Here is a 20,544-nt window from a genome sequence, read left to right as displayed (position 1 = left end):
TTTTTGAATGCTTCTATGTAATCGATATTTTGTGTATCTATTTTTGCTCCTTTTTTTAAACATTTGGTCATTGGTTTTGCTATGTCTGCGTAGTTTGGGATAAATTTACGATAATAACCGGTTAATCCAAGGAAAGCTCTGATCTCTTTTACTTTTGTTGGAATTGGATATGAAACTATGGCTTTAACTTTAAGGGGGTTTGGTTTTATACCATTGGGGGTTACGATGTGACCAAGAAAACTAGATTCCTTTTTTAAGAATTCACATTTGTCTAACTGTAACTTTAAATTTGCTTCTGCAAGTTTGGAAAAAACTAGCTGTAATGAATTTAAATGTTCGGTAAGGGATGTGGAAAAAATTATGATGTCATCTAAATACACTAAACAGTGTTTATTGAGCAACGGTCGAAGGATATTATTCATACACCTTTGAAAAGTAGCAGGTGCATTTCGAAGGCCAAATGGCATTCGAAGGTATTCAAATAAAAAACAAAAATAGAAATAATTTCTTTATTTTTTTTATCACCAAACAAAATGTTACATAAAACGAAGCCATCTCCATTGCTATCCAAGAGGACCGAGTGCTGAATCTGCAGTCTGCAGTCCTGTAGATATAACATATAAGATATAACACTCGTAACGGGGCAAAGTACAATGGTATCAGACTCGAAAGTCCTGGAGAGACCATCCTTATAAGACCACAGATACAAACAGTTCCAATGCGAACTCGATCCCTCTCCAAAATCAAGTCTTTAGAAACCCGTAAACTCGTAAACTCGCTACTTGTCCGGGTATAATAAAATCCGATGAAGATATGTAAAAGTCCTTAGAGACCCTCTCAAAGGAATCACGTGGCGCATATCATGCATCATGACCGATTTCAAGAAGCAAGAAAGGAGCCAGGAACGGCTAGACTACGAAGGTTGCTTTCAAAGCAACCCACCATACAAAGTCAGCTCAGGCCCTAACACACAGATAACCGATGCTTACGAGCACCAGGTACTAGCAACCAAGGAAGAGCATTTCCCAAACGATTTCATATCAATGGGCTATACACTCCTTCGCGGGGATAAAAGCACCAGGACTAGATGGAATATTTCCAGCCATGCTGCAGGCGACCAAAGAAGTCATCAGTCCATGGCTATACTCAATATACACAGCTTGTCTTAGTACGGGCTATATCCCAGTCCAATGGAGGACCTCGAGGGTTGTCTTCCTGCCAAAAGCAGGAAATAGCAGCCACGTCAGGACTACAGGCCGATAAACTTCGCCTCCTTTCTACTCAAGACGCTAGAAAAGCTTCCAAACAGCACGCATACATAAAAGGGAAATCAGTAGAGACGGCGCTGCATTCGTTAGTAGAGGGCCCTGCACAACAAGGAATATGCGCTCGGAGTCTTTGTAGACATATCTGGTGCGTTCAATAATGTAATCACAGACGCAATAATGGAGAGCCTAGGAGCGACCAACACGCACCCCGCCATCAACTTTTGGATAAGAAATCTACTAAGTTGCAGACGGGTACAATCAGATTAGGGCACCGCTTCCATGGTGAAGAGCGCACAGAGGCTCGCCGCAAGGCGGATTCCTATCGCCCCTCCTATGGAATCTAGTGGTCGACGACCTAATCAGAAAGTTCGAGAGGAAGTCCCCAAAGATAACAGACTATGCTGACGACATAAGCATAATGATCACGCTAGTTTGTCCATCGACCCTTAGCTCGATCATGGAATCAACTCTCAGGAGATATGTGAGTGGACGGACAAGGTAGGACTCAGGATCAATGCGGATAAGACGGACCTCATTCTCTTCACGAAGAGATTCAAGGTACCGCCATGCATCACCCTAAAAATAAACTCAACCAGGCAGACCCCGAAAATACAAGTCAAATACCTTAGCACTGTACTGGACAGCAAGCTGGCATGGACACCCAATATACTATAGAGGGTGAAAAAGCCATCATTGCACCATATGCATCCAAGAAGATGCTCAGCAACACATGGGGCTTCTCACCCGTTTTGATGCACTGTATCTACATAGACGAATCGAAGCGGTCAGTTTCAAAAATGGACTGGCAAGCAGAGACGCTCTAGATATCCTAAGCACGATAACGTCAGTGCGGATCTACTGGGTTCCCAGCCACCAGGGCATAAATGGAAACGCAATCGCAGACGAACCCAGTCTCTTTAAGAACGCTCCAAAGCCAATTTGGAGAGGCGGGCGGATGAACCAGCAAATAGCAGGCGGAGAAGAGCAAGGCAGGCGAGAATAAAACACCTAGGTGCCCCAGTTCTGACATCACTAGTAGATGCCTCCAAGAGGTCGCCAGGTGAACTACTTGCCTTCGCAAAAACCACCGCGATCTTTAAGTATTTCAACACCGCATAAGACTCTCCACTTTTATTTGAAAACAACAGCCGGATAAATAACCTAACCCTACCACTGTCACTTCATTGATTGTGGGAGTATTGCATTTACTTGCTCGGCTTCCAACGGGACTTCTGTCTGCTCTGATAATGATATTTTTGTCATCGGAATGCATTGAATCTAATGCGGTTTATTATGCTCTTGCAGAAGACTTTGCCTTCTAGTTTTAGTAAAACTTGCATGAAGCTGGTTCAACTACCCTTGAACCACACTGTTTGTTAGCATTTTTGAGACAAATTTAGATTTTTAATTTTTAGAATATTAATATTACAATGCCTTAAAGCATAGACTGCTGGTTAACAATTTTTTTTTAGCAAATGACGTCTTTTGAAAGGATTCATTTTATTGTTTTGCATACGTCAGAAAATGGTTTGATTGGCTTGTATTTCTATAGAGAAGCAAAAAAAACTATGCCGAAAACAAACCCAACTGTTTCAAATTGAAACCTCACTGCATTATAATGGGGGCATACAACAGATAATGAACCAATAACAACGCAGATGAAATCTTTGTAGAATCGTATTTGAATGCCGTGATATTCAAGTCTTGTTCGTCTAGTAAAATTTTGTCTATATTATTCTGAGGTAGCGTTTCTGCAGGGAAAACCGGCTCATATTGTGTCCGTCTCAATGCAAGAAAGAATAAATTTATTCTGGATATTTTTGCATTCTGGGTAGGAAATACCTAGAGAGTAGGTTAGATTTTTGGGTGGGGATTTTGAGACGTAGAAGATGCAGTGGTCTGATGGGGCCTAGGAACATTTATTCCTACCGAGTTCGATAGGGACGTTTATTTTTAAATATTAAATGTCCGTAGGATATGAAAATTTGAATTTTTCCACCTTTATTTTGATTTTATCAGCTCTGCTTTTGCCTTGGATAACGGCGATAAAATCTTCTGATGGTTGATCAGGGGAGAGCCGCGAAACAAAAATATGTCTCGTCGGTGGAACAGTTATAAAGGCTTTTGGCTAGGCTGATTGGTTATCCTTCGGCTGGTATTCCGGGCCTAACATCCTGGGCAGATACATCTATATTAACGGGACTTTGAGTTGTCATTATTTGGGACCCCCAGGGGACAAAACAGTTTAAGCCGGGGCAGTCCTGCGGCACATTCTGGCACCGAATCTTTCCTAGCGGTCGATCTCTGCACATTAATGCTGAGTTCGAAGGTTGTGCCGAGGGAGGCTGGTGTTGAGTGCACGTCGCGGGTTGTTGGAATTCGCCTACATGGGAGACTCATTTAATAGCGGAAGACTATTAAATTGGCTATCCAGCACCAAGAACATTTCCTTAATTTTACGAAAACTATATGTTCGTAAAACTGCCCTTTGTTTTACGCATGAAAGACATCATCACCTTCTCCACCTCGCGACAGTGCTCGCAGCAGTAACGTAGGGCGATGATTCTTCTAACATTGTCCACCGTTCGAGCTGCAACACCAATGCACTTGGAGTGCAAAATGTTGTCGCAGAGCCACCGGGTCACCGGCACTAATAAATTTGTTGCAGGTTTTGGCAAAGCAGACCATTTTGCGAATTCATAATTGGGTCTTACTACTGTACTGAAACATTTGGAGATAAGCGAGAGAGAGCGATAGATAACATAAGCGGCACAAAAAGTCTGAGAGAGCTGGGGATCGTGAGAGCGTGGGTATTAGCAAGCAATGCTTAGATGTCGCGACGGCGCAGACAACGGCTAAACGGGGAAGGCACGAATAGGAATTCAAAATTCAAACTGAGAAACAAACTCAATTAACTACATAAATAAGAATAGCTGCATGCACACGCGAAGTGACCGGAACTTAATAAACACTAGAGACTAGATTTAAAATAAAACCACTGTGGCTTCTGCAAAATATAAACATCAAATTAATAAAGTTTAACACTAATTTTTTGAAGTTTTCAGCGAATTCAATCAACATTTTTAAAGGAACAGAAAAGCTGAAATGTCCTCCCAGCCTTATATTGTCTCAGCCCTCCACACGGCAATACGACAAAGGACTCCTTTCTGTTGACCGACTGAAAGAAAGTTCTTAATAGTTCTTGTAATTCCAGTAATCCGTGACCTATCAAAGTCACAACCGTTCAACTCCTATCTTATTGCATCAAGAAAATAGGCCATGCAATTATTTTTAATTTAAATCTTGGTTCTGTATTGTGATGCGAACTAGACTTCTGCATTAATGCATCCAAAACGGCAAATGAATCACTTTGTCTAAAGGTGGGCACACTTTTTTTCTACACAGTATATTTGGGTGTGAGTGAGTAGGGTAGTATTGTCGGTTTCGATTGACAGTGTTCTCACTCATTTCATAGTTGAACAGCTGTTGCTGAGTGCATCGAAATTGGTGTACAGTAGCTGGGCACTGTACAGTGTTTTGGTGAGCAGTTGACTTACTGTACAGTGAGTGAAACTTCATGACTGGTACATACACACATATAGAGTCCTCGTGTTTATGTATGCCAAAGAAAGAATACGATTAAAGAATTGATTTGTATTTTCGTTTTAAATGTATTTATTATAAAATAAAGAAATTAGAAATTTAGAAAATAATACTTGACTTAAAAACAGATATAATAATTATATTATTTTATTAAAGAATTTATATTTAAATTATTAATATTAAAATGGAGAAACATTATTTTATTAACCAAGTCTTCAGTGGTGGCAATTTTAGATCGTTTTTCGCAAATTAAATTTTTGGCAACAGAAAATGCCCTTTCCGATGCTGCACTGCTCGCGGGAGCTGCTAGTATCTTGCAGCTAATTTGATACAGCAAAGGAAAACGGTCTTTATTAATTAACACTCATTGAGTATAGACGTACCTAATTACTGTGCGGAGCCCACGCTTCACTCATTTATTTTTCATTCTTTGCACCGTAAGAGCTTATCAGCATCTTCTATACAACAACAATCATCGAACGTTGGATTCTCAAAGTGTTGATACCCTATCAGCATGAGTGACACCAACGAAGACGTATCGGTTTGGCACTGGCAGAGGGTAAAACCGAAGCCAAATAAACGACCGAATCAAAACTCCCCACCTGTTGCTAGGAAAGTAACTGCATTGAACACTGGACCAAGCACCAGCTCAAACAAGTTTCATCTTCTAAACACTGATATGCCAGCTGATCATGGAAAAGACAACGAAAACGAAATACAAGAAACGAGAACTACAAGCAACGACTCGGACAAACCACCGCCAATATTTATATTGATAATATTATTGATAATATAACACAAATGCTGTCATATCTCGGTAAAAAAAATTGATAAGCAATACTTTTAATACAAAAGTAAACGCGATGGACATGTTAGAGTAATGGTTAAACTGTAGAAGAGTATAGAAAACTAATTATAACTTTAAGTGATGATTTAGTTAAGTTCCATACCTATCAACTTAAAAAAGAGAGGGCCTTTAGAGTAGTTATTAAAAATCTTCATTTCTCAACAGACACTGGACTGATTAAAAACGAAGTGGAATCCAAAGGACACAAGGTCAGAAACATAAGTAACATTAAAATCCGAGTCACACAGGAGCCATTAAATTTATTCTTTCTTGACATTGACCCAGACAAAAACAACGAGGACATATATAATCTGAAACATATTGAAATTGCTATAGTCAACGTCGAGCCAGTTCGCAAAGTTAATGATATAGTACTATGTTATCGCTGCCAACAATATGGACACACTAAAGCTTACTGCTCAAAAGACTTCAAGTGCGTTAAATGCTCTCTTGCACATCCAAGCATCTGCTGCCCAGAAGCTAAAGAGTCTCCACCAAAATGTGCAAACTGTGATGGAAATCATGTTGTAAGCTACAAAGGGTGCAGTATCTACCAAGAACTCATGTCAAAAAAGACACCAAAAGGTCGCAAACCAAATATGAACGCAGTCAATAAAACCGAAGCAACCTACAATTTTGCTCCACCGAATGCAGCGCCGTTCAAAATATCTAACGAATACCAAACATATGCTAAAGTGACATAAGATAATACTAACACAAGCAATTCATTAGAAAGAATAAAACATCTATTGGAGAAACAGTCTGAACTCACGAATAATTTGCTTAATATCATTATGTTACTTGTAAACAAATTATGCAAATAAATCTTAATATTGGAATATGGAATCCCAATGGGCTTTCCAACCATGTAAATGAAATAACTATGTTTTTAAAAACAAATGAAATACATGTCATGCTCATATCTGAAACTCATTTTACCACCAAATCTTACTGTCGGATAATCGGATATGATTTAATAAGAGCCGACCACCCTGCGAATAGAGCTCATGGAGGCTCTGCCATTCTCGTTAAAAATGGTATAAAATTTACAATTATGGACAGTGTCAGGGAAGACACCATACAAGCAGCCGTTATAGAGATAAAATGTGTGCATGCAGATGTGATAGTATCTGCTATATATCTGCCTCCTCTATATTCACTCAAAGAAGCGGATTTCAATAAATTCTTTCAGAGACTTGGGTCGAGATTCATTGTAGGAGGTGATTTTAACGCCAAACATCCATGGTGGGGTTCCAGATTATCAAACCCTAAAGGAAATGAGCTTTCTAAATGCATACAAGCCAATAAATTTGTAACCCTTTCAACTGGAAAACCAACATACTGGCCTACCGACAGCCGCAAAAATTCCTGTCTGAAAATCAATCAATTTTATAGTTTTTTTCTGGAATTCCACAATCACACATGAATGTTATCGAAAATTTGGACTTAAGCTCTGAACACTCTCCTATAATAACCACATATTGCGCTGTAGCTTGTATGCAAAAAAAAGCCATATAAAATAATCTCATCAACTACAAACATAAAATGTAAGTTCCAATTTATCTTTAAAAACAGGAGACGATATAGATTCTGCATTAGAGTATTTAACAGCCGCAATACATTCAGCGAGTTATATATCTACTGCTCCTGCAACTCCCAACAAATAAGACCACCATTTATAGCAACTGAAATCCGGTCAATGATACGGAATAAACGGAATTTGCGAAAACGATGGCAGGAAAGCAGATATCCCGCTGACAAGCGACTGTATAACAAGGCAACATCAGATCTCAAAAAAATGTTATCAGACTTAAAGAATGAATATCTTACCACTTTCCTTAAAAGTCTTGATCCTCAATCATCAAACTATGAACATAAACTGTGGAGAGCAACAAAATATCTCAAAAGACCGGCTAAGAGAAGCAAAGTTGTTAAGAACAATAACGGTGAGTGGTGTAGATCTGATGACAAGCTACCTGAAGCTTTTGCGCTCCACTTGCACTCTGTATTTCAGCCAAATAATATGGTAAACGAAACTGTCGAGAGAGATAAAGAGGGATTTTTAGCTTCTCCGTGCCAATGAACTTACCAATTCATCGTATACAAACGAAGGAAGTTTTAATGGAAATTAAGAACTTAAAAAACAACAAAGCGCCCGACCTGGACAAAATTGATGGACTAACTATAAAAAACTTACCACCAAAATGCATTCGTTTATTAACTTTTATATTTAATGCGATCATGAGGCTAGACCACTTTCCTACTCAGTGGAAATGTGCTGAGGTGGTGATGATTTTAAAGCCAAAGAAGCCTGAAACAGAGTTATCGTCGTACCGTCCCATAAGCTTACTGTCAACATTTTCTAAGGTATTTGAAAAAATACTCTTGAAGAGAATGTTGCCTATTATGGACGAACTCGCCATCATTCCCGAATACCAGTTTGGTTTCAGGAGAGGACATGGAACCCCAGAGCAGCGCCATAGGGTGATGCATGAAATTATAACATTTGAGTGTAAAGAATACTGTACTGCAGCATTTCTCGATGTCCAGCAAGCGTTTGATACAGTATGGCATAAAGGCCTACTATATAAAATAAAAAAATGGCTGCCTCCACCATACTATTTGCTGCTTAAATCGTATCTCGATAAACGCCGCTTCTACGTTCAGCAAAGAGAGGAGGCTCTTCAATAGTAAACATAAATGCTGCCGTCCCACAAGGTAGCGTCCTAGGTCCTGTATTATATACACTATTCACTGCTGACATGCCAATTGCGAATAATGTAAGAGTAGCAACCTACGCAGACGATACAGCCATCATAACAAATAGCTCCCTAAGAGAAGAAGCATCTGAAAATCTACAACACGAGCTCGACCTTATTGAAGAGTGGTTTTAGCGATGAAAAATAAAAGTAAATCCGCTTAAGTCTGTACAGATAACATTTACTTTAAGAGCTGGAAACTATCCAGAAGTGAGACTTAATAACTCACCTATTCCACAAAGTGACACAGTTAAATATCTTGGCATGCACTTTGATCGCAGGCTTACATGGAAGAACCACATAAAGGCAAAGAGACAACAGCTAACTATAAAAGCTAACAAAATGACCTGGTTACTGGGTCGAAATACTCAAGTCAGCATAGAGAACAAAATACTGCTATATAAAGCGATTCTCAAGCCTGTCTGGAAAAATGTTAAGAAAAATTGTAAATGCTCCTTTTTATGTGACAAATGTTAACATCCATAATGACCTGAATATCCCATTTGTAAAAGATGAAATAAGAAAACACAGTATAGCATACGTAAACAAATTACAAATCCATGAAAATACTCTAGCAATTAATCTTGCAGATAACAGCTAAGAAATTAGAAGGCTTAAAAGAAAATATGTCCTCGATCTCCAGTATTTGTAAAACTGTAAATAGTATATGATAGAATAGTAAGCTTTATTGAAAGCTTTCTATTCCTGTAAATGTGATTGTTAAAAAATTAGCTTATTGTCTATCATATAGAAAGATTGTACATAAAATCGTTTCAAAACAAAAAAACAAAAATTAATTGACCACCACTGCAGAACATCAAAATCTTCAATGTAAGCTTTATTTATATTTTATATGTTTGAAGTTAATCCTGAATATATTGCAAAATATTAGTATTCTGAACAGGTTCCGAATAATCGGCAAATATATTATCTATGACTGCAGGTTTAATTAATTTTTTTTTATCATAATTTTGCCTATTTATTTATATGAATACTATACATCATTTCATCTACGTCTTTAAAAGTTTGTTCCTTTTCTAATTCTGAGAATTTAGTTAAGTTATTTCTGCGTGGAAACAAAAACAGGGCCATATTGTGATATTTTATTAAAATTTTCTATGACTATTGAATCTAAGTACTCTAAAAGCGAAAGCTTGCATTTTTTAACTACTTCTATGTCATTTTCATTTGGTGAGGATATTTTTTTAAGTTATTAATATGTGGAACAGTCAAGTGCAATGTTGGATAATTACTACCCTCCAGCTTTTTGGAGTAACATTCAAAAGGGGCAAGAAGGTTCACCACTCCGCTAATATTATTATAATTAATATCTGTAATTCTTGCTAATTCAATTTTCTCCACCAAAATCTGCGAAATTTCCATCCAATTTACCTCAACAGACTTCAAGAGGTTAAATATTGTATTCCAACGAGTTAGACAGTAGCTTTTTAGGGTGCTTGTTAAGTTCCAGTTTTGTCCAGATTTTGTAAAATACTTAACAAGCTTGCTGCATCGATTAACCATATCCTGCAATTCTGGTACTTCATTCACAAGTTTGCCAATCACATCGTGGATCAAGTGATTTGCACAGTGTATTGTGCTCAGTCCGTTCGATTCGATTCGATTTTTACTTCATTAAAGTGATAATCATAAACCGCACCGATGTTTCGCTATATAGTTGTGGGATGCTGCAGTAAAGAGTCAATATTGACGTTTTCCCCCAGTTTCGCACCGACAGAAATAAAAAACTGTGCCTAGTTTTAAAAACCAGTGTCCGCAATTAGATTAAACGGTTGACCATTCTTTATTGTCCACTCCGTTGTCAAATTGGTGCATTTCTTTTTGGTTTCAGAGGGCAGGTTTGGTGTCAACGACAGGAGGACTGCGCTTTCGGCTTTTGGCCATAATGTAGCATTTGTGTTTGACTAAATTTGATATGCTTTTTCAAATTTATAAATGTTTTTGTCGTCACTATGCCGTTTGCATTAGCCTGTTGTGAAAAGGTGTCCCACGCTTTTCTCCGACCACGTGAATTAGCAGGCTTTAGCTCACCAGCTAATAATTTAGATTTTATTGTGGCAGCGTACTCCTTAAAAGGCAATTCAATTGTTGTGTGTCTGATTGCAAACAATTTTGTTTTAATATACTATGAGTACAAAACTTATACTATAAATGAACATACAAATACATCTTGCACTAAATAATCTCAAACATACAAAAGACAATCACAAACATATACAACAACACATATACTTTGTTACAAAACATATATATTATCACAAAAACTTACATTATCTTGTGAGTTCATTGCACGAGCGTCGTTTTCTTTCCAATCCATGTTTATGCACTTGTTAAAAAATACTGCACTCATCTGACAGGTGTACACAGTCAACAAAAAAGCTGTACAGCTGTTTAAAAAAGAGACAAATATAGGACTCACTTACGAAGAGTACAACCATATACTGCTCTCACTCGGAGTGAGTACACTGAAAATGTTGTGCTATCTTTTTCTGGCCTATTGAGAATACTGTACATTAAGAAATTAGTGCAGTATTTTTAAGAACACTACACTACTGTACAGTACTGTTGTGCTGCAAATGAGTACATTCATGCAGAAGTCTAATGAGACTGACAATGATGATGATGATGAAGATGAAAATTATGACGCTTACACATGACCTGTAGTTTTAGGTTAGGTTAAAGTTGTGAGGCTACCCTTGTAGCCTCCAATTAGAGCTGAGCTCTCTTTTGATCCACACCCTTGTAGGTCTTAGTCGACGCGTCATCTTCAGTACCAGTTTGAGTCATTCAGGTAGGCTAGGATTGCAGTCTCTGACTGTCTCCCCACTTCACCCGGCCAGTGATAGTTGTAATTAGGCCAGCATAGCTTCGATCTTCTGTGCTCTGTCTTCATCATTCCTAGCTGGCTAATAGTTTAAAATGGTCCAGAATTTCCGTCTGGATTGAGTTCAGGGAGACTAGTGTGTCTGCTAAGTACTTTTAATTCTTTGTTCCAGCACTGTGGGTATGTTTTTTTTTGATTACATAAGACTGCATGACTCCTTGTACACGTGGTTGAGAAAGTTATTGAAGTCCTCGACATCCTTGTCGATTCCTTCTGGGGTAGACCGAACCATGGTCGTTCTGTTTCTCACCTTAGATTGAACATTTTTCCCGTATTTGTCCCAGTCAGTGCTGCGGGGATTGGGCTTTGGCGCAATGTACCTATGGTCTGAAAATGGGTGCTGTATCGAGACCCTCCAGTTTTCTATCTGGTAATTGCTGTTGTCTGTTCTTAGAGTTATATCTAGGACCTCTTCCCAGCATTGATATTCTTCCGTTTTTGGAAAAATGAAGGTAGGCGTGACGTCGTTGTTATAAATAGTGACATAGAATACTTTCGAAAAGAGACTCACCCTGTTTCCTTACTTCCCTATAGCGTGTGCCTAGCGTTGGCGTCTCACCCGAGGATGAGCATCGTTTTGGTGTCTTCCGCCCACTGCATCACCTTAATGAAAGCTTCAGGTGGTGCCGGTTCGTCGTGGGCCATGTAGCCGGAGTCTATAAGTACAGATGTCCCATCTGCTGATTCAAACCTAGCCACGGCTAGATCTGAGTTGCTAAGGTTGGGATAAAGAAGTGCGTTAAGGTTGTTTTTGATAATTATACCCGCCGTAGACCTCCCTGTCGAGTTGGTGTATATAGTTGTATATTTTTTTAGAGCCAGAGATTTGCCTGTCCCTAGACCATGGCTCTTGTATTAGGCCGATGTCGATGTCCTTCTCTCGGAGGACTGTAAGATTCGCTGAAGCGAGTGAGCTAAGCTTCAGGTTATCTGCACCACAGTCGTCTTCAAGGATATCGTCCGGCTCGGCTTGAAAAACCTTGTGGTGTAATTCTTGAAGTTGATTTAGTCATCGCTGGTTGATGAGGAACAAGAACGGCTGGCTTGTCTTCATCTCCCGCTCCGCCTTGAGGATAGCCCAGTCCTCCATATGAACCCCTGGATTCTGTGCCCACAGAGTCACCCTTTCATGGTTTGATTGCTCTTTTGGCAACCAGATGCGAGTTCGTGGTCTCCTTGGGATATCCTTTGAAGGGACAAGCTTCATGCTAATCCCCTTCCATGCGTTGCTAATCTTAGCAACGCACTCTGCCAGGAAGTCCCTCGATGTCGTCGCACCTGATCACCTGGTGTCCTCTAACCTTGTCTGAAGAGTCAAAGCAGGGTTTCGGACCAGATGGCTCCGATAGTAATTTGTCTATTACCATTTCAGACCCTGTTACCATCCTCAGATCTCCTCCTATTTCTTCATCAGCAGGCGCCCATCGTCATTCCGATCGTCCACCAGTGACATAGCAAGGGTGTCTCTAGCCACCCCACTGAATTTCTTCGCCGGTAAGACGAAGGATGTCACCCTCGGGGCCCCCTCGTTCTTCTCTCCCTTCGGAGCGCTCTCGCTTACTTCGTAAGAGCGGTTGCGCTTCGACTGCGCGGGGAAGAACGCTTCTAGGTGCTCCTTCTCATATCTTTTGAACTCTCCAAAGGGAAGGTGGTGTCCATCAAATTGATTTTTACCTGCGAGTCGACTTGATGCATCATGTGCCCAAGGAATATACAACAGCAAAGGCTTAGTGTTCTTTCCTTCTGATGTACCCTTTCCCACCCACTGTAGTTTTAATAAAGTAATCTAATGAGCTATGTGACGTCTTTTTATTATAAATAATCATTTTGTTGATCGTAAGTGAAGACGAATTGGTACAGTTTCAGTTTGGTGAGATAATCGTATTTCGAGTGCTGTAATGTGTATATTATATCCAGGAGGAACATTGATTCCAAATTCATGAAGCACTAAATTTTCATTTTTCCCCACATATGATCCACTAACAATGTTACACTCTGTAACGGCCTGACGCGACAGTTAAAAAAAAACCCGCCAATGAACGTTAAGGGAGCTTATTAACTAGGGGAGCTAAAAGAGGACGTTGCCACCTAGTGAAGATAGTTATCGAGGATCAGCTGTTAGCAAATAGTGTTTCTAAGTGTGACTCCTGTCACTTGTCAGTGGCCGCGAAGTTCCGCCAGCCATTTTTGATCTCGGCCTATTTTGTTCTTGATTTATCTGCGAATAGACGTTTGTGAGATTCGAGTATCCGATAGTTAAATTTTAAGGGCAAAGGTTATTCGAACCCGTCTCGCCTTGACTGGGGTATAACCCAAATTCGCAGAAAGAGTAAGCGCCAAAATTTTTACGCCGGCGTCGGCAGTATCAGTGTTCGCACTTGGTGCAAAAATCTGATAGTCAAAGCCAAAAGTAACACAAGGGTGAAGCCGTCTTTGGGGTATAAGTTTAATGTTAAACTGTTTGCAGGTCACCAAAGGAGTGATTTCGTCCACCGCCTTTGCCTTTGCGCCACGGGAATTGTGCCTCGGCTCACGGCCCTAACTTTGTTCGAGTCCCTTTGCCTGCAAGCCACAGCCGTTTGACATAACCTCACTCTTCGTTCGCCAGACGCAACGATTGTTGTTGGCTTAGCTCTGGCGTGATGGTCCTCTAGGCGCTTAGTGTCGTCAATTTGTGCTTTCGAATAGAATCTGAATCAGAAGAGAACTCTCGATAAACTTAATTCGTCTGAATGGCCATTTCTACCTAGCCTGTAAACCCCCTTAAATGTTTTCATAGCTAGCTGATAATTTAAAGGGAGCCAATTGATAAAAAAGGCAGAATTGGAACTAAGCGCGTGCTGTCGCTCTTGAGAGAGATGCTGGTGGATTTTCCTTCTGAGCCGAGAGACTACCTCGCTCGATTTTCTTTACAGATAAAATACTTCGGAAGATCGATCTTCGTCGTGGGGAAAAAAAAGGCAGTGAGTCACCAACCCAAGTTCACGAATATCCAATCGCGTTTCTCAAGAGATTGATGTAAAAATATTAAGAAACGCTTGGTTCTAGTGCCTACTAAAGCTAAGATAATTGGATAATTTTTTCTTGATGCTAGCGCCCTTACTTTAAAATCGAATTTACAAAAACAAAAAAAAAATAGAGAGGTCAATCTTAAATACTATTACTATAAGTTTAGATTAAGACGTGGTCATTGATTGAGGCCGACGTGCACTTAAAGCCATCTTTTATTTTGTACATTAGGAAATTAGAAATATTCGGAAGAAGATAAAATCAATTAAGTTGAATTTGTATAGAACTATTAAGTTAGAAGAAAATGTTTACTCTCGTTAAACATTATTGTTAAGGGATGTAGTATTATCTCGTCATTTTCTACTACTAAACTTAGTGCTGAACTAAACACCAGACGGAATTAATGAATACCAATAAAACTATGTATTTCTAAGCTTGAATCCAACCGAACTCTGCTGATGTAAACGTGCGCTCAGGAAGAATTCGAAGGGGTCACCCGAGCCCAGCTCAAAGGGCGTGATCACAGGACGGAAACGCATATCACGACCACAACAACCGCCGTGAGTTCTCTTCCCTGGGTTTCTTCAATCTTATCTGGTTTTTAACCTTTTTTTCAAGTTTTCTATTCTCAGTTACCAATTTGGTTTTGCTCGTTCATATCGTCGCAGCACGCTCAATTCTAGCTATTTATTAATAAAATGGTCGCAAGAGCTAGATTCGGTACAAGCAAGAACAACACCCCCCATGCCTACGAGCAAGGCCGGACTCTATACCGCGACCCACTGTTACACGTTGTAGTTATAATTATTTATTAATAAAATAGAAAGTGGCGCCCAACGTGTGGTGGTCTTCCGAGAACAGTGAGTACTTGAGAAGACTCATTAATAGACAAATTCAAAAATCTTTCCTATATCTTGTAAAATTTCAACTATATATAATTTATTTTCTGAAAAATTTTCTGGGTAGTTCTTGAATTGGTTGGAAAATCTGAAGAAAAGACTTAGGGTTTCTTCTCGACCCCATTAATCACTCAATTTAAGGAAATTTTGCCTGCCAAGGGCAGTGAGGTTTGAAGAAATCAGCTGGAGGAAATTACAGAAAGTACTGATCCCAGGACGGGCTTCTGGCCTTCTTTGAACTATCACCTTATTGGTTTAACTTCACCCTGTAATTTCTGCTTTTCTGCTAGCTCAAACGTCGGAATAGAAAGATGCAAGTTCGTAGAAAGGACTCCGCTTTCCACGGTTGATCTAAAAGGTAGGAATCGCCTCAGAGGGGTAGTCTTCGCAAGAGGAAGAGGAACACTAGAGGGTTAGTTTTCGAACAGTCTGTAGTCCGTTCAATTTCTAAGATTTTACTCGTTCCCTACTTCGACTCTCTCTAATCATAAAACGGAAAATTAGGAAGTCCACTTTAGTATACTTTTATCTTAAATTTTTCCGAGGAAACTCAGTAACAATAATAATGAAACCTACGCCGTGGAAAAATCAAGCACCGAGTTCAGTTTAAACATCTATTAAGTAAAAGAAAGTTGATAAGTTGTTGCGAATTTAGTTAGTGAGTTATTATGTTAGGAATTTGTTATAGAAATCTTGATTTTCTTATAGACAAAATGGGTCTAGACCGATCGCCATACAGAGCTTCCCAGGGAGCTCAGAAGATGTTCTGTCCAATATGCAAACACGAAATCGAGCACGGAGAGGAAAAGTTCGAAGCCGTGTGTAAACATGAGTTTCATAAGAAGTGTATTGATGCTCATTTCAAAACGAGCCAATTGTAGACCAGTAACAGAACCATAATAATGCGTAACCCCGTAGAAACCCAAAACCAAAAACGGAGTAAGACCGAAAAGGTAGTGCACAGCCTGAACGGATTAAAGATAAAGTACACCGGATCCGGGGTGTCAATAGACGATTTTATCTATTGGGTCGAAACTCTAACTCATCAAACGTTAGAGGGAAATTTTGGCCTTTTATGCAGGAATGCCAGCGTGTTGTTCGAGGGAAAAGCCAACGAATTTTACTGGCGACATCACAAGGCAGTGACCGAGGTTCCTTGGGACAACTTTTGCTCGGCCCTGCGTTTGCAATTTCGCCAAAAGCGGGACGACATAGACATAGTTAATCCGAAACAGAAAGCAGAAGCCCAATGAGTCATTTGATAGCTTCTATGATAGCATGAACGTTTTAGTGGATCAATTAGAACTACGTTGGCTTGTTAGGATTCTCAAAACGAATTTGAGTCCCGAGATACGCCATGAAATTTTGAATGTCGAAATTTTATCTATTCATGATTTGAGGGAGGTTTGTCGCAGACGCGAAGTTTTTTTGGAAGATGTAAAACAGTCGCATGGTTATGCGAAAGGATCTTCGTTCAGACGCGAAGTTTCGGAGTTATTTGAAGAGAAAATCTCTCAAAACGGCTCAGAGAAGGAAATCCAATTAGATTCACTCTCCTTAGTGTGTTGAAATTGCCGAAAGAAGGGTCACCGATACCAAGAGTGTCTATCCGAGAAGCGAGTGTTTTGTTATGGCTGTGGAGCATCAAATATTTACAAGCCGAACTGTAAGAGTTGTCAAAAAAAACTCGAAATTCGGCATTCCGAAGTCGCCATTCAAACTGAAGACTCAGAATGCCGCTCGTCACCAGTTTACAATGACCATCTAAGAGGGGACGATTCTTCATCCACCTCGATCTTATTCCCGGACGTACAAAGAAATAGTGAGAGTTCGCTATTACACCGCAAAAGTAAGAAATTATCGGCCATGTCCATTCTAGAAACTGAAACTTGCTTAGAGGCAGTATCGGAAAGGAGAAAGTCTCGGAATTCCAAAAGACTCAAAGCGTTTTGGCAAAAGTTCAAGAATTGTAGGCTTGGGTTACAACATATTTCTACCATTTCTGTTCGCAATAAGGATCCTCGTCCATTTCTACCAGTTAAATTATTAGATCGAATAGAGTATGGATTGTTAGACTCCGGAGCCACAATAAGTTGCAAAGGAGGTCCTGGAAGCGGATAAGACCTGTAAACTGATGAACGTTAGGGTTAACACAGCCGACGGAAGGCTTCAACAGATAGAAGGAAAGATAAAGGTGGAGGTGGAATACGATAACGTCAAGAAAGCGATAGAATTTTACATTGTGCCGTCGTTAAAGCAGGATCTACACTTAGGTATTGATTTATGGAAGTTAATTCTGATTCCTATAAGGACCTAGTGGAGAAGATCACCGCCAATGCGAGAAGTTTTCCTGATTTGAAAGTCGAGGACGGATACGTGTATCGAAAAGCTGAACACTTAACTGGACAACAAGTACATGACGTTTGCGGAAGGGCAAGAAGTGTTCCGCCGTAACTTTAAGCTAAGTTGTTTCCGAAACGGATACAATGCTAAATTTGGACCAACGTTTGTGAAAGCTCGAATTATAAAGAAGATTGGAAGTTCCTACTACGAATTGGAAGACCTACAAGGTCGTCTCTTAGGCAACTTTTATGCCAAGGACATTCGACAGTGATGCCGCTTCAGGGCAATCTGTCTAGGGTGCCTAAGGAAAACACCCTAGCCTGATTTTGGTGGGGGGGGGTTGGCTTCGTAACGGCCTGAAGCGACAGTTAAAAAAACCCGCCATTGAACGTCGATTAACTAGGGGAGCTAAAAGAGGAAGGTAGTTATCGAGGATCAGCTGTTAGCAAATAGTGTTGCTAAGTGTGACTCCTGTCATTTGTCAGTGGCCGCGAAGTTCCGCCAGCCATTTTTGATCTCGGTCTATTTTGTTTTGATTTATCTGCGAATAGACGTGTGTGAGATTCGAGTAGCCGAAAGTTTAATTTTAAAGGCAAAGGTTATTTGAACCCGTCTCGCCTTGACTGGGGTATAACCCAAATTCGCAGAAAGAGTGCAAAAATCTGATAATCAAAGCCAAAAGTAACAAATTGCTGAAGCCGTCTTTGCGGTATAAGTTTAATAAGTTTAATAATAAGTTTAAGTTTAAACTGTTTGCAGGTCGCCAAAGTTGTGATTTTGGGCACCGCCCTCGCCTTTGCGCCACGGGCATTGAGCCTCGGCTCACGGCCCTAACTTTGTCCGAGTCAAGCCACGTGCCACACAGCCGTTTGACATAACCTCACTCTTCGTTCTTCAGACGCAACGATTGTTGTTGGCTTAGCTCTGGCGTGATGGTCCTCTAGGCGCTTAGTGTCGTCAATTTGTGCTTTCGAATAGAATCTGAATCAGAAGAGAACTCTTGATAAACCTCATTCGTCTGCATGGCCATTTCTACCTAGCCTGTAAACCCTCTTGTTAAGCTTAGCCTTAAATGTTTTCATAGCTAGCTGATAATTTAAAGGGAGCCAATTGATAGAAAAGGCAGAATTGGAACTAAGCGCGTGCTATCGCTCTTGAGAGAGATGCTGGTGGATTTTCCTTCTGAGCCGAGAGACTACCTCGCTCGATTTTCTTTACAGATAAAATACTTCGGAAGATCGATCTTCGTCGTGGGGAAAAAAAAGGCAGTGAGTCACCAACCCAAGTTCACGAATATCCATTCGCGTTTCTCAAGAGATTGATGTAAAAATATTAAGAAACGCTTGGTTCTAGTGCCTACTAAAGCTAAGATAATTGGATAATTTTTTCTTGATGCTAGCGCCCTTACTTTGGAACCGAATTTACAAAAAAAAAAAAAAATAGAGAGGTCAATCTTAGATACTATTACTATAAGTTTAGATTAGGACGTGGTCATTGATTGAGGCCGACGTGCTCTTGAAGCCATCTTTGATTTTGTACATTAAGAAATTAGAAATATTCGGAAGAAGTTAAAATCAATTGAGTTAAAATTGTATAGAACTATTAAGTTAGAAGAAAATGTTTACTCTCGTTAAACATTATTGTTAAGGGATGTAGTATTATCTCGTCATTTTCTACTACTAAACTTAGTGCTGAACTAAACACCAGACGGAATTAATGAATACCAATAAAACTATGTATTTCTAAGCTTGAATCCAACCGAACTCTGCTGATGTAAACGTGCGCTCAGGAAGAATTCGAAGGGGTCACCCGAGCCCAGCTCAAAGGGCGTGATCACAGGACGGAAACGCATATCACGACCACAACAACCGCCGTGAGTTCTCTTCCCTGGGTTTCTTCAATCTTATCTGGTTTTTAACCTTTTTTTCAAGTTTTCTATTCTCAGTTACCAATTTGGTTTTGCTCTTTCATATCGTCGCAGCACGCTCAATTCTAGCTATTTATTAATAAAATGGTCGCAAGAGCTGGAGTCGGTAAAAGCAAGAACAACACCCCCTAAGCCGACGAGCAAGGCCGGACTCTATAGCGTGCCCAGCAAGTATCGACTCTTGGAGTCACAGACCGCGAGCCACTGTTACACGTTGCAACTCCAATCTAACAGAATTTATTTTTAAAGTAGTTACAGTGCTATCCGAGATGTAAATTTCATTTTCCTTTGGTCTTAATTTACGCTTATTAAATCCAAATAATCGTCGTTCATGATTGAAATATACAAATAAACAAATTTTTTGAATATTCACATTTATTCGATATGTAATTTTAATTTTAATTATGAAGTTTAATCCTGAACTGTCTTTTTTATACCCTTGCAGGGTATTATAATTTCAGTCAGAAGTTTGCAACGCAGTGAAGGAGGCACCTCCGACTATATAAAGTATATATATTCTTGATCAGGACCAACAGCCGAGTCGATCTAGCCATGTCCGTCTGTCCGTCTGTCCGTCTGTCCGTCTGTCCGTCTGTCCTTCTGTCCGTCTGTCCGTCTGTCCGTTTCTACGCAAACTAGTCTCTCAGTTTTGAAGCTATCTGAATGAAACTTTGTAGTTAGCCTTCTATATACTCTCACTCGTAAATATGTCGGAACGGGCCGGATCGGACGACTATATCATATAGCTGCCATAGGAATGATCGGAAAATTTTTACAAAAAAATTTTTAACTTTTTCAGTTTTCAATAGAATTGGATCAAATTTAAGATATAGCCATTTTACTATACTCTACAATTTTGTGTAAAATTTTATGAAAATCGGACTAATATATCATATAGGTCCCATAGGAACGATCGAGAAATTAGTACAATTAAATTTATAACTTTTTCAGTTTTCAGCTGATTTTCATCAAATTTGAGGTATA

The 20,544-nt window shown here is 39.7% G+C and overlaps 1 protein-coding gene and 1 long non-coding RNA gene across 4 annotated transcripts in view; one reads left to right on the top strand and one right to left on the bottom strand.

Annotated features, from left to right (window-relative positions):
* Positions 1-20,544, bottom strand: part of l(2)41Ab (lethal (2) 41Ab) — a 300,238-nt gene that overhangs the window by 255,513 nt on the left and 24,181 nt on the right. The gene's annotated exons all lie outside the window — the stretch shown is intronic.
* LOC147644900 (uncharacterized) lies at positions 18,741-19,938 on the top strand. The gene is made up of 2 exons (XR_015272905.1): positions 18,741-19,506; positions 19,565-19,938. It is a non-coding gene; the product is annotated as an uncharacterized LOC147644900 (long non-coding RNA).

Source organism: Drosophila serrata, unplaced genomic scaffold (genome assembly GCF_035046125.1).
Source record: "Drosophila serrata isolate PLE 108 unplaced genomic scaffold, ASM3504612v1 contig_69, whole genome shotgun sequence".
NCBI lineage: Eukaryota > Metazoa > Arthropoda > Insecta > Diptera > Drosophilidae > Drosophila > Drosophila serrata.
Note: the sequence above shows the minus strand (reverse complement) of the source record. Positions and strands in the feature narration are given on the sequence as shown.